The sequence below is a fragment of the Varanus komodoensis genome, unplaced genomic scaffold, assembly GCF_004798865.1.
Source record: "Varanus komodoensis strain SLA01 unplaced genomic scaffold, ASM479886v1 scaffold90, whole genome shotgun sequence".
Lineage (NCBI taxonomy): Eukaryota > Metazoa > Chordata > Lepidosauria > Squamata > Varanidae > Varanus > Varanus komodoensis.
Genome location: NW_025336599.1, coordinates 792,305 through 806,066, shown reverse-complemented (window position 1 = coordinate 806,066; position 13,762 = coordinate 792,305). Strand labels below are relative to the sequence as shown.

Here is a 13,762-nt window from a genome sequence, read left to right as displayed (position 1 = left end):
TGCATTATCTGGCTTGCCTTTTTCATTATAGGTTCGGGAAATAGGCAGCAATTCGATTATGGTATGATTTGGGGGGTGGAATTGCTTGCCGTTTGCTGACCCTGTCGCAGGAGGATCAAATGACGAGTCAGCTCAAATAAAGTTTGGAGTGCATTAACTGGACCCAGCATTGCCTACCCGGGGAACACAATTGTTCATCTTCCAGGGTTTTGTAACTGGTTCTCAGATATATTTGTACCTTACGGCAAAAAATAAAAAAGGGGGGAGAAGGGGAGGGGGGAGGAAAGGATTGGCTGGGATGCATTGGAATGAGCATCGGCAGCCAATGGAGTCTTTCTCCCGCCCCTCCCATGTTCAGATCTGGGCTTCTCCCTGCTTTGTGAGAGAAACAGCGTGATTAATAACACCGTGGAAACCTGCCTGTTGGATTATTAATTTTCCATCTCTTCCCCCCACCCTCTTGCACACATCCCTGATGCTTTGCCTTTAAAAGAGGGGAAGAGAGTGAGCGGGAAAGGGGGGGAGAGAAGGGGGGGAAGCATCCTGGTTGGGGGTGGTAATTTTTGCATTTTTATTTTTTTATTATTTTTAAATTTTTTTGACAAGGATCTTACCACTAGCTACTCACATACTTTGGGCTATCCATCCTTGCACGGGGCATACATCACAGTGGGGTGAGTGTGTGTACATTTACACAGAGAGAAAGAGAGAGAGAAATTGATGGATTTTGCATTATGCGAGGAGGAAAAAATCAAAACTAAAAACAAAACAAAAAACCCTAAAAGGCTTAATGCAAGGTAAATAAAAGAGCAGAACGGCATTTGTCTCATCACAGTTAGCTTTTAACGCCTGAAAGTACAGTTTGGGCTGAGCTGAAAAGTGGCAGAAAGGAAATGTCGCTATGGTTGTGAGCTGTGTGATGTTGGGTGTGTGTTTGTTTGTTTGTGTGTGTGTGTGTGTGTGTGTGTGCATGCCATGTGTGCAGTTGCCAAACTAATCCAAAGCAGCTCTTTTGAAGCTCTGATTGCCTAGAGAGATTGCAAATTAATAGCAAATGAGGGTTAATGGTACAGAATGAAACAAGCTATTTTTTTTCCCCCTTGGAAGCTAAAAGGTCTTTGTTATGACAAGATTGAATGAGGAAGTTTTGTGTTGCTGAACTGGGGTCCTGGTTCTGTACAGTGTTGTGTGTCTGCTTTCTGGTGATTTCCGTGGTGCAGCATCAAATGACAGCCAGCGCCGCGCAGTTCTGGAGGTCTTGGGTCCTTCCCGTGCTGTGTCCAAAGTGGGGGTAATATCATTTGCACCCTGCATGTGATCTCATTGGGTCCTGCCTTTTGATTCGTTGACCAGGCCATGTGTCCAGCCAGTATAAAAGGCAGGAGGCAGAAGGGGGAGGGTAGTTGGGGATCATGTTCTTCTGAGTCCCTAGCTCTCCGCATTCCTGTGAGTGTACTGAGAAGGGCTTGAGCTGCATTTAGGAGCAGCATGTGACAGTCTTACCTGTTAAGTGAATGGTTTGTCTCTTCTTAATTGGATGGCGGTTGTTCCTGCATTTGAATAGAGATGTCATTAACAATGGGTTTTTAAAAGTTGGTCCTATGGTGTGTTTTTTATCTTTGATTTTGTGGGAGAAAGCAAGCGCTGAACCATGGAAGATCTCTGTCCATGTAAAGGTGCTGAGCAAAAGGAGTGAAATGTAGTTTTCTTCCCCCCATTTCAAAAGTTAGCCCACATTAATTTTATCGCAGCTTCTTTGAGTCTTGTAAAGCAGGCGGGTACACAGGCATGCAGTCAGAAAGACGGATGCTTTTGCATCCTCAGACAGCTGGTGTACATAGGAAATGGATTCACAGGTGAAGGGGTTTCCACTATCAATCTGCCATGCAGCCTCTTTGAAAGAGTAACCATTCTGCAGCAAGCTGACAGTATTGCTGCTTACCCAAGGAAAGGAAAGGAAAGGAAAGGAAAGGAAAGGAAAGGAAAGGAAAACTTGCAAGCTAAGTACATAATTTGAGGTCAAGCATCTCATTCTACTGGGACAATAGTTTGCCAGATAATAAGGTCTTTAATAGCAGGTGGGTTGTCATACTTAATTTCCAATTAATCTTCACAAGGAACTCTTCCTGATGCAAGAGGGAATGATTTACACCCACACCCACACTGGAGTCCCCCAAAGAAATGCCATAATGCCATTAGGAAGATAACATTGGCAGTCCCAGTTTTAAAGTATGCAAGGCGTCCTGAATATTTGCATGGGGATTTCAGATTATGAGTGCATTGTTAGAAAAATGTGTCGCTGATTGATTGCCGAGCTGTGATGGATCTTCCTTCTGCTCCTCCCTTTATTTCTTTTTTTCCCTGAATAAATATTAACAATGTGGCATTTTGATATACCAGACCAGCAGAATACTTTTCAAAGCTAAATGGAACATGTGAGGCAATCCTGCTCCAAAGGGGGGCGGGGGGAAGGATGACAGGAAGAAACACTAATTGGCCAATGTTTGTGAGGTTCTTTTCTTATTATTAATTTGTATTTTGCTGGAAATGTTAATACTTTAATTGCTCTAACATAAGAACAAGATACACATGTACAGAAAAGAACAAGAAAGGCCTTTATAATCAGTTCATTTTCCTTTGGTCATTGACTTCTGTCGAGTGTAATCTTTTATCTGGTCTTGTTGAGAAATCAAACAATGGCTGTAAAGCAAAACAATACAGAATTGTGATGGTTAGTTGCTATAATACCAGCTTCCAAAAATATTTTGCCAGAAATAATGGTCTGTGTTTTTAGTTCAGCTAAATAGTCATTATTTTAATTTCAGTTTGTATTCTTTGTTCTTTCTTTTCCTTCTTTTCTCCCTTTCCCTTTTTTCTCCCTTTTTTTGCAAAGTAAAAATTAGGTCATGAAGAATTCAAGAATCTGATTATTTAATTTATTCACCATAGCCAATTGCGCTGGAATGACATCGTTTGCAGGACTACAAAGAGGAAATTGTAACATTTTGCTCTCCCAAATTAGATTATTGCTTTGGTTCACTGATAGCTCCCCCCCACATGCAATTACAGATTTATTAAATGATATATACTAACATGTGTAATCTAGGTTGAAACTTCAAGGCTAATTCATTGATGGGGAGCTAGAATCAAAGTTAAATTAATTTGACACCAGGCAAAAAAGTGGGGGTGCAGATTCATCAGGAATAATTGTGGTAGGCAAAATCTGCTTTTTAAATTTCCTGTTAGCTGAAGCTTTTTATAGACCAATTTACTTCATATTTACCCTCATATTTGCTGTATTGTGTTTATGTAAATATCTAACCTACTTATCCAAAATTCAAATACAGCACACACACACACACACACACACACACGAAAGTATCATAATTAAATCTTGATTGCTGGAGTTAAAATGAAGCCAGATCTCAAAAACTACATAGGTATCTTGTTCCCAATTAGGGGTACATTTTATCAAATCTTATTTCTTTAAAACTTTCCTCTCTTTTCTTGTGCAGTCATACAAACTAATCCTTCTGATATATTATTGCGTGTCTTTTACCCTTGGAGTCATCAAATCTCAGTGCCTAACCTGTTGGGATGTGGGGAAGTCTTGTTTTGCCTAAGGTTTGTTTTACCAATATATGAACAGAAACTCAGTCAACCATCCAGATTTACAATGCTTTGAATTTTGCAGCAGAGTCGGGTTTTTTTTTTTAAGCATACAAAAAACAGTAGGCGGACATGCACTGAAAAGGTGTATACTGTAATTGGGGAAAATGCATGAGAAGTGGGTATACCAAGTGTCTGTCTGTCCATAGATGGGTGAGTTGGTAGAAACTCATTCAGATGAGTTTGTATCACGCACGTGTAGCCATCCGTGGACATTTTAATAAAATTTTAAAAGACTCTGTAAGGAAGCCATCCAGTGTGGCTCCCCTTAATTCTCCCCATTCAGTGGATGAAACACAGAGGTGGGGAATATCTGTGCACTCCCAACCCCTTTCAGAAATAAAGGGGCCAGGGTGACTTATTTTATACAGTTACGTGTATTTTATATTGTTATTTATGTATTTTAATTTATTTATTTGTAAGCCGCCCCGAGGCTTCAGCGAATGGGGCGGCCTAGAAATTTTCTAAATAAATAATAAATAAAAATAGATGGCAAATTTCAGCCATGTAATTTTTTCCCCCTCTGTGTGAGAAGAAGAGGCTGAGTCCCCACTCGGACTGTTCGAAGCACAGGGGTGTCTAGCTGTGCCCCTCCCCACAAATGCACAGCTTGGAATGCTTCACAACAGCTTGGAATGCTTTGCTTTTCAGGTTGCCCCATCACATCCATGTTGAGAGGCCATAAGATTACCTGAAGCCTGGGTGAAATCTGAGAAAAATGAGATACTGGGAGAAACCAAAATTGACAGGTGCCTCCACTCATGCCTACTCATCCAACCTTCCATAGCTTCAGACTCCTTCTCCTAGTCTCCAAGAACAGGAGTAAAATCCCCCGCCCCCCAGGAAGGGTCCGTATTAAAGGGCAGGCTATCATTTGCTTGTATTGTGCGAGGTGTTGTTGTTGTTGTTGTTGTTGTTGTTATTATTATTATTACATTTCTATGCCGCCCCTTGCCGAAGCCTCGGGGCGGCTTACAACACAATAAAATACATTGAAATACAATAGAACATAATAAATTACCATTAAATACAAAAATACAAAAAATACACTGAGTTACGAACATAATAATATAAAATTAAAATTATCAGTATAAAATAAGTAAATAAATAATATAGGAGGAGAAAGGAGAAGGAAGAAGAAAGTTGCCCTGGCCAGATCATATATTTTAACAATTAAAATGATGTTTAAATAAAAAGGTCTTTACCTGGTGCCGAAAAACCAGTAACAACGGTGCCAGGCGGACCTCTTTGGGGAGTGAATTCCATAGGTTGGGCGCCACCGCAGAGAAAGCCCTCCTCCGAGTACTTACGCTCCTAATTTCTTTCATGGAGGGTTCCCGGAGAAGGGACTCCCACAGATCTCAAAGGGTGGTCGGGCATATACGGATGTAAGCGCTCGTTCTGGTAGCCAGGACCCAAGCCATTTAGGGCTTTATAGGTCATAATCAACACCTTGAATTGGGCCCGGGCTTCAATGGGAAGCCAGTGAAGCTGACAGAGGACTGGAGTCATGTGAGCATAATGCCCCGTCCCCGTCAGCAACCTGGCAGCTCTATTTTACACCAATTGAAGTGTTTGGACCATCTTCAGGGGAAGCCCCACGTAAAGCGCGTTACAGAAGTCTAGGCGGGAAGTCACCAGCGCGTGTGTCACCGTCGCCAGGCAGTCGTACTCCAGGTAGGGGCGCAGCTGATTAATCAGCCAAAGCTGAAGGAAGGCGCTCCTCGCCACCGCTGTCACCTGAGCTTCCAAAGAAAGCTCCGGGTCGAGGAGTACTCCTAAGCTGCGGACCTTGTCCCTAAGCGGGAGTGTTGCACCATTCAGGACCAGGTCAAATCCACCCTCTCCGAAGCCCGATCCGCCAACCAACAGGACCTCCGTCTTGTCTGGGTTGAGTTTCAGTTTATTGGCCCTCATCCATTCCATTACCTCGGCCAAGCACCGGTTCAGCACAGCCACTGCCTCACCTGGATTAGTGGAAAACGAGAGGTAGAGCTGGGTATCATCAGTGTATTGATGATTCCGCAGCCCACACCTCCTGATGACCTCTCCCAGCAGTTTCATATAGATGTTAAATAGCAGAGGGGATAGAATGGAGCCCTGTGGTACTCCATGGCATAGCTGCCATGGCGCAGAGACATAGTCCCCCAGCACTACCTTCTGGAATCGACCGTTGAGATAGGAGCGGAACCATTGCAAAGCAGTGCCTCCAACCCCCAATCCCGCTAGCCTATCCAGAAGGATACCATGGTTGATGGTATCGAAAGCCAGCGAGAGGTCCAGGAGAATCAACAGGGACGTACTCCCCCTGTCCTTCTCCCTGCACAGGTCATCGTACAGGGCGACCAAGGCAGATTCAGTACTGTACCCAGGTCTGAAGCCGGGGTGTTGATAGGAGTTCTGTTCCCATGTCCATCCGGGAGCTCTGCCCCATGAACTGCCAACCTCTACCCTTGGGCCCTGGGTCCTGGGCCTCAGATCCTTAAATGACCAAACCATGTGACTATTGGGAGGCTTTTCTGGAGCAGGTCTGATGGATACATTAATGAAAATTATTGAAGGAAACCAAGGAACAGTCAAATGGTCCCACTTAGTCTCAGGGGTTTGGTTTAGGTCATTTCACAGAAGAATTCACAAAAATGAACTCTTCCAACATCTCTCAGCCAAGAGTGGACAGGCGGGGAAGACCTATGACCAGCAAGAGTCCATGGGGAGAGCCGTGAGCCAGGAAACGCACTCCCCAGCCTTGCTGTTAATTCACCGGGTGCCTTTGGGCAGACAACTGTCCTTCCTAGACTTCATTCTGGCATTTGGAAACGAGCATGGGAAGAATGCTCTCTGTGGCATGGAAGGCAAAACAGAACTGCTTTAACATATTTGAAATTGTGTGTCTGTGCCCAGTTGACCCAGAATTCCTTGTGTTTAGGCAACAAGGTCAGCGGGCTGTTAAAAGGGAAACACCTTCATCATAAGGTTCCAGGGAGTGAGAAGCTGGGATAGCTGGTGGCAGCAGAAACAGCAACGAGTCTTGTGGCAAGCGAAAGACCATCTCATATATGGCGGCAGAAGCTTTTGTAGACTGGATTCCATTCCATCAGTTGTGCTGCTCAGCTGGCAGGCATCTCAAGAGATGTGCAGCTGCATGGTCTCCACTCTTGCAGAACCACTGGGTACTCTCTGCTGCAAGAATTTCAAGAGGGGTGACCATGTTAAAGGAAACATTTTGCCTGTACCTTTGTACACAGGCACATATTCAGACAAGAACAGAGAGACAGAGAGGCCTAGGACCACAGTTGGAAAAGTTCCTGTGTGTACCATGATGCGATTTTATAAAAATAGCAAATATAATTTCAGAGTTAAACTCAAAATGTTGTTTTATGCACTTGCATGTAGGGGATGGAATTATGGTGTTTGTATGGGGAAGAGACTGAGAACTACCAGAAGTGCAGGCAGGGTTTCGAAGAGGCAGAGGAACTAGAGATCAAACTGGCAACATACACTGGATCATGGAAAAAGCTAGGGAGTTCCAGAAAAACATCTACTTCTGCTTCATTGACTATGCTAAAGCCTTTGATTAATTGATCACAACAAATTGCAATAAACTCTTAAAGAGATGGGAGTACCAGACCATCTTATTTGTTTCTTGAGAAACCTGTATGTGGGTCAAGAAGCAATAGTGGGAACTGAACATGGAACTACAGATAGGTTCAAAATTGGGAGAAGAGTACAGCAAAGCTGTATATTGTCTCCCTGCCTATTTAACTTATATGCAGAGCACATCATGAGAAAGGCTGGGCTAGATGGATCACAAGTCAGAATTAAGATTGCTGGGAAAAATATCAAGAACCTCAGATATGCAGATGATACCACTCTCATGGCAGAAAGTGAAGAGGAACTAAAGAGCCTCTTGATGCAGGTGAAAGAGGAAAGTGCAAAAGTTGGCTTGAAATTCAACATTAGGAAAACAGATCATGACATCCGGTCCTATCACTTCCTGGCAAATAGATGGGTAAGAAATGGAGGTAGTGACAGATTTTATTTTCCTGGGCTCCAAGATCACCGCAGACGGGGACTGCAGCCAAGAAATTAAAAGAGGCTTGCTCCTTGGGAGGAAAGCTATGGCAAATCTAGTCAGTATACTAAAAAGCAGAGACATCACCCTGCTGACAAAAGTTTGTATAGTCAAAGCTATAATCTTCCCAGTTGTATTGTATGGCTGTGAGAGCTGGACCATAAGGAAGGCTAAGCACTGAAGAATTGAGGCCTTTGAATTGTGGTGCTGGAGAAGACTCCTGAGAGTCCTTTGGACTACAAAAAAATCAAATCAGTCAATCTTAAAGGAAATCACCCCTGACTGCTCTTTAGAAAGTCAGATACTGAAGATGAAATTCAAATACTTTGGCCATACAATGAGAAAGAAGGACTTACTGGAGAAGACCCTCAGGCTGGGAATGATTGATAGCAAAAGGAGAAGGGGACGGCAGAGATTGAGGTGGCTAGATGGAGTCACTGGGGCAGTGGGTGTGGGCTTGGGTGGACTCCGAGGGATGGTGGAGGGCAGGAGAGCCTGTAGGAATGTTGTCCAAGGGGTCATGATGGGTCAGGCACGACTTTGCAACAAAACAAAATGGGGAAGAGATCACATGTTTAAATTATAAGACTTCCAGATTATCGGCCATATTGATAAATGGTTAAGGCATTCTACGTGATTTTAAACTGGCCTTGTTCCACTGTTGAGGCTGATTTTTAAATGGGTTAAAGCTAAAGTCAAACATCTCCATCCAGCAGAAGGATTTGCAGTTTGAATAGCATGCCAATATCCACTATTATTCACTAGAAATTTAATGACAACTGCTTTGTGCAGTGCATAATTAAAACAGAGAAGTCACTTCAAGATGCAATGATGGGCAGGAGCAGAGTAGCCTCATAGTCGAATTGCACTAATCCAGGAAGCATCGACCTTCCAGTGGGTATTGGCTCCAATACCAATATCCATCTGTAGTTCCATCTGCAGAAGCAGAAAACCTGTGAATACCAAGAGCTGGGGAGTAACAAGAATGTGGCTGGCCAGTTCTGGAAGCAGAACATTGAGCCAGAAGAGGCTTTGATCAAAAGCAGAAGCGGATCGTTTCAAACAATAGGATGGAGATAGTGCAGAACACAGAATGGATGTGGTAAGCCCAGCCCAACAAGAACAATTAAGGGAAAACATGCAACCCCTGTGCCCTAGAGCTTATGTACCATGGAGCAAACTTGTTCCTCAGAATTTGGGATGCGGTGAATTGAAGACTCGATTAATGAGAACGGAAAAAACCATTCCTGTTCACAGTCGGGAATGCAGATTCCCAAGAATGGCAGGATTGCTGTTTCCTGAACTTGCATTCATGTCAAAAACTGGACACTTGCAAGTCTGCATTTCCAAAACTGTCACAGAAGAATCCCTGGCTGCATTTTTACACTGTCTACTCTCAGGGAAAGTGGACATTTGAGAAACAAACTTCAAAAATGCACTTATTTTCTAGCCGGTGTGCATAGCTGTGTGCATGCATGTGAAGAAACTTTCTAGAATGTGAATTATGTGAACTGAGCTTTGAGAAATATTTCAAGGAACCTCAGTGAACCTGAATATATAAGAAACTTCGAAGTGTTTTTGTTGATGAAATACAGGAAATTCTGGGTATCTTTCTGGAACACCCATTCTGTTTTGTTTTTGTTTGTTCCCTGAACACGGATGGCAAATCCCTGTGTACGTCCTTGAAAGCCACCTTCTTCTTCCAGCTATGCCCTGAAGTAATTAACTCATCAATGACTTTCCCCGCACTGATATAGAAAACAAAAATATGGGAGTTCATGGCCCTAAGAACAGGGTGGTTGTTGGGAGTGGGAAGAAGAGAAATGAGCAGCAGGAGCTTTTGGAGGACCGCTGGGCAAGGCACCCTCAATGGTTCCTTCCATGTGTATATTTAGTTTTTCACCACCATTGCCACCTACTGCTTTTGTCCTCCTCCTCCTCCTCATTGAATTACAGAATCAAATAGTTGGAAGGGGCCAGAGGGTCATCAGGTCCAACCCCATTCCTAGTGCATGACTCCAAGTTAAATGATCCCTCTCAGAGGGCGGTACAGCAGCATCCTCAATGTCTCCAGTGTGGGAGAGCCACCACCTCCCCAGGTCATGGGTTCCATTGCTGTAGTGCTCTAAAAGTGAAGTTATTCCTGATGTTTAGCTGGAACCTGGCTTCCTTGAACCCATTATTTCATGTCTGTCACTCTGGGATGATTGAGAAATATGGAAACTGAGTGAGTCAGAAAGAGCCTCCCGGGCCATCTATTCTGACCCCCAGCTCACACCAGCTCCGCTCATGACAGGCCTACCATGTCCAGCCTATCCTTGAACACCCTCACTGATGGGGCTTCAACCACCTCCCGTGGAAACCCATTCCATACCCTTGCAGTTCTAACTGTCAGGAAGTACTTCCTGGGATCCAAATTGAACCTTGGTTCCTTTAGCTTGGCTCCATTGGAGCACATCCTGCCTGCCTCTGCAGGGGAGAACAGGTCTCTACCCACCTTCGCGTGACACCCCCTCAGATTCCCTCAGAGTCTTCTCTAGGGTGAAAAGACCCAGTTCCCTCAGTCTCACCTCATATGGCTTTTTCTGCAATCTGACCACTATCCTTGTGACCCTACACTGTACGGATTAATCACATTTGAAACAACATTACTGAACACAATAGTCTAGTTGCAGGTGCACCACAGTCATATAGAGTGGCAGTAATACCTTTCTTCATCAAGAAGCCACACTTCCGGCTGTGCAACCAAGGGCCACGTGGCGTTCACCCTCTCGATCACCGCATCACACTGCTGACTCATGTTTAGCCTGAAGTCAACCAGCACCCCGAGGTCCCTTTCACAAGTGCTGCTCTTCAGCCACTTGTCCCCTAACCTGTACTTATGGCACCCATTTCTTTGCCCCAGGTGCAAGAACTTGCACTTATCCACACTGAACGCCATCCTGTTGTCTCCTGCCCACTTCCATAGTCTGTCCAGATCCTTCCGGATCCAGAGTACCTGCTTCTCAGTTCTGGCCACCATCCCCATTTTAGTATCATCTGTAAATTTGATCACTGGTCACCCCTCTTCCATGTCATTGATGATTCCCCACTAATGGTCACCCTCTGCCTTTGGTCAGTCAACTATGCCCTAATCCAAAAGACTGTGCTTTGGTGTATCCCCAAACTTCTCAGTTTCTCTACCAGGACATCATGGGGCACTTTGTCAAAGGCCTGGCTGAAATCCAGGTATACCACATCCACTGCACCCCCTCCATCTAGCCATCTCGAAATCTTGTCATAGAATTCCACAAGATTTGTCTGGCACGACCTGTTTTTGCGGAAGCCGTGTTCTGTGGCCACCAACCTCCCTTCCCTATCTAGGGTTACTAGATCTCTTGCTATTATGAGCCTTTCCATTGTTCTTCCTGGAATGGCCATAAGCCAACTGGTCTGTAATTCCCCAAGTGCTACACTTCTTGAAAACTCCACCCCCCTTTCTGTTCTTGAACAGGTGAGATCCATCAGTTGTCGAATTCCAGTCATGGGAGTCCTCCCACCAAGTTTCAGTTCTGCCTATCAGGTCCTGCTCCCCCTCCTGTATTAAGAGTTCCAGTCCATGCTGTTTGTTTGTCAGGGCACCAGTATATTGACAATGGAAACCACATGCTACATACTCTAGCTTTCTTCCTACATTTTTTGGAAGGCTGATGTTGGCCTGCTACCACTTATTTGCTTCACAGGAAGAAAGCCTATTCCCAGTGCTCAGGCCTCAAGGTCAAACATTAAAATTCATAAAATTTAAACATTCAAAAATAGACAAAAAGTTAAAATCTTAATTATAAAATATACAAAACTGATCCATTGCAAACTCACAGGCTGTTTCCACATGCTGGCTGGAACTAAAGCAGCTTTTTGCCTGATTTTAGAAACCCATCCGGGAAGGTGACAACCTTGCCTTCTTGGGAATGGAATTCTAGGGCCACGGGGCAGCCACAGAGAACGTCCTCTTCATGTTCCCACCAGGCATATCTGTGAGAGTGGTAGGATCAAGGGAAAATCAGGATAGATGGTGCAACAGATGTAAACTGATTCATTTCTTGCACGTATACACTACCTTCCCTCAAAGGAGCACAAGACAGTGTGCATGATTTTCTTCCTTTCTATCTTATCCTGACAGCCCTGTGAGGTAGGCTAGGCTGAGAGCCCAAAAGTGATCCCAAAGGACACAGTGAGCAGCTAGACCAGGTGGGAATTGCATTAGGTCTGCCAGCCCTAGCCTGGCAGTCCAGTCACTCCACTGCACTGCCTCTCAGCAGGTGGCTAGCCAATGCTCTGTGAGAGCCCTTTCTGCTGCTGAAAGCTCCTCCGTCCGCTGGCCCGTCCCTCCATGCCTACGCTGAGCCCATGCTCTGAAAGGCTGCACTTAGCAATTCCTAAAGCTCTTAAGGAAGCAATTACAGTCTTGATCACTCACAAACGGAGCCTTTTTTTCCTGCTTGACACTGATCCTGTGATACTCTCCCCACTTAATCCTCACTAGCAATTTGCCTATAGTTGCTGCTAACAGGGGGTGATTAGAGGGGAGTTTCTTGCTGGCTTTTACTCCTGTTGCACTGGAGGCTAGTGAATCAAAGCTGTTTTCCTATTAACTCAACACCTCCTAAAGTGCAAGGCCCACTTTTATCTAATAACAGGGCTCAGCTTTTAACATTATTTTAATGTTATCTGTTGAGCCTTTTTAAAATGCCAGTGTGAATGTCTACCAAAGCGGGGGGTGGGGGGACAAGAAATTATAATTGAGTAATTTTGCTTTGTGTGTTTTGTTTTCAGTGGTGCAAATTATTAAGGAAGGGGATGAAAATAAAACCACACATATCCTAAAGTGATTATAAAAGCATAGGAAAGCCCTGTTAGGTAGATTAGGCTGGAAGACCGGGGCCAGCTCAAAGTCCCCCATGAATAGAGACTAGATGAATAGGGACTAGAGCCTGGTGCTCCCAAGTCCCAGCCCAACTGTAACCTCTACACCACACTGGATCTCCTTTATCTGCTGACAGGCACAGCCTTAAACAACTTGGGACTAGGGAACCTGGGGATGCCCATGCCTGCTCTTCGCAAGCACCACTTCTGAGGGTGCCACATGGGGTGCTCTGTTTGCGGGAGAGAGTTCAGCATCACAGCACTCACTCGCCAAAACACTGGGCAGCTCTCCAGAGTTCAGGCATTCAACACCTCCTTAAGACCTGCCTCTGCACACAGGCCTTCCCTAAAGCCTGAGCCACTTTAAATGCACATACTGCATCTTGCCAGTCTGCGTCTTGTTGGGCTTGGTGTGTCTCCTCATCTGTGGTGCCCTGTGAGCGGAGAGCTGCAAAAGCAGAAAGCAGGCAGGGACGATTGCAGTAGAGCCACATGCACTGTCCGTGAACACGCCTGCTTTCTCGGCAGCCAGTGCGATTCCTCCTTGCTCCAGTAATCCGAGACTTCTTAGGGTGACCAGAATGGAAGTCGTTTACCCTTTCTTGCAACCATCAATTTGTTTCATTTCTTATAGACCTTATTCCCTTGGATGTGACTAGCACACCTATGAGCGTATCACTCCATGCAGCACCTGAACTTTTCAAGTGGTGGCAGGAGGAGGCCAAAGCCATCAAGGCAAAACACATCGAGTAAGGTCTCTTCTGGCACCACTTTTAGGCAGAACCAGCAGGCCTGTGCCCACTCTTTCCTGTGCTTGCTTTTCAGGGGCTTCTAGTAAATGGAATTCACTCAATTTCACCTTCCTGCCATTTGTGGAAGCATCTTCATTTTGCCACTCAGCCTCTGTTCTCACACATGCCAGTGGGATCTATTAGGTTGTCAGGCACAAGAAATTAGGTTTTCTGTGGCGGGTCCATTGTAATACCATCGCACTAATGGAATATGGGCTTCCATCTGTTTGTCCGCCCGTCCGTCCTTCCACCTTAAAAACCTGGAGGTTCAGGTCAGTTTTTAAATGAATGGATGCCAATCTTTATATTGTACATTTGAGTTTTTATT

At 44.8% G+C, this 13,762-nt stretch overlaps 1 long non-coding RNA gene across 1 annotated transcript in view; it reads left to right on the top strand.

The window, feature by feature from the left end:
• The window catches only part of LOC123017275, a 19,004-nt gene extending 6,604 nt beyond the window's left edge, over positions 1 to 12,400 (top strand). The window contains exons 2-3 of the long non-coding RNA XR_006413571.1: positions 9,874 to 9,877; positions 12,390 to 12,400. This is a non-coding gene — a long non-coding RNA (uncharacterized LOC123017275). The remainder of the gene's footprint in view (positions 1 to 9,873; positions 9,878 to 12,389) is intronic.
• The last annotated feature ends 1,362 nt before the right edge of the window (positions 12,401 to 13,762 follow it).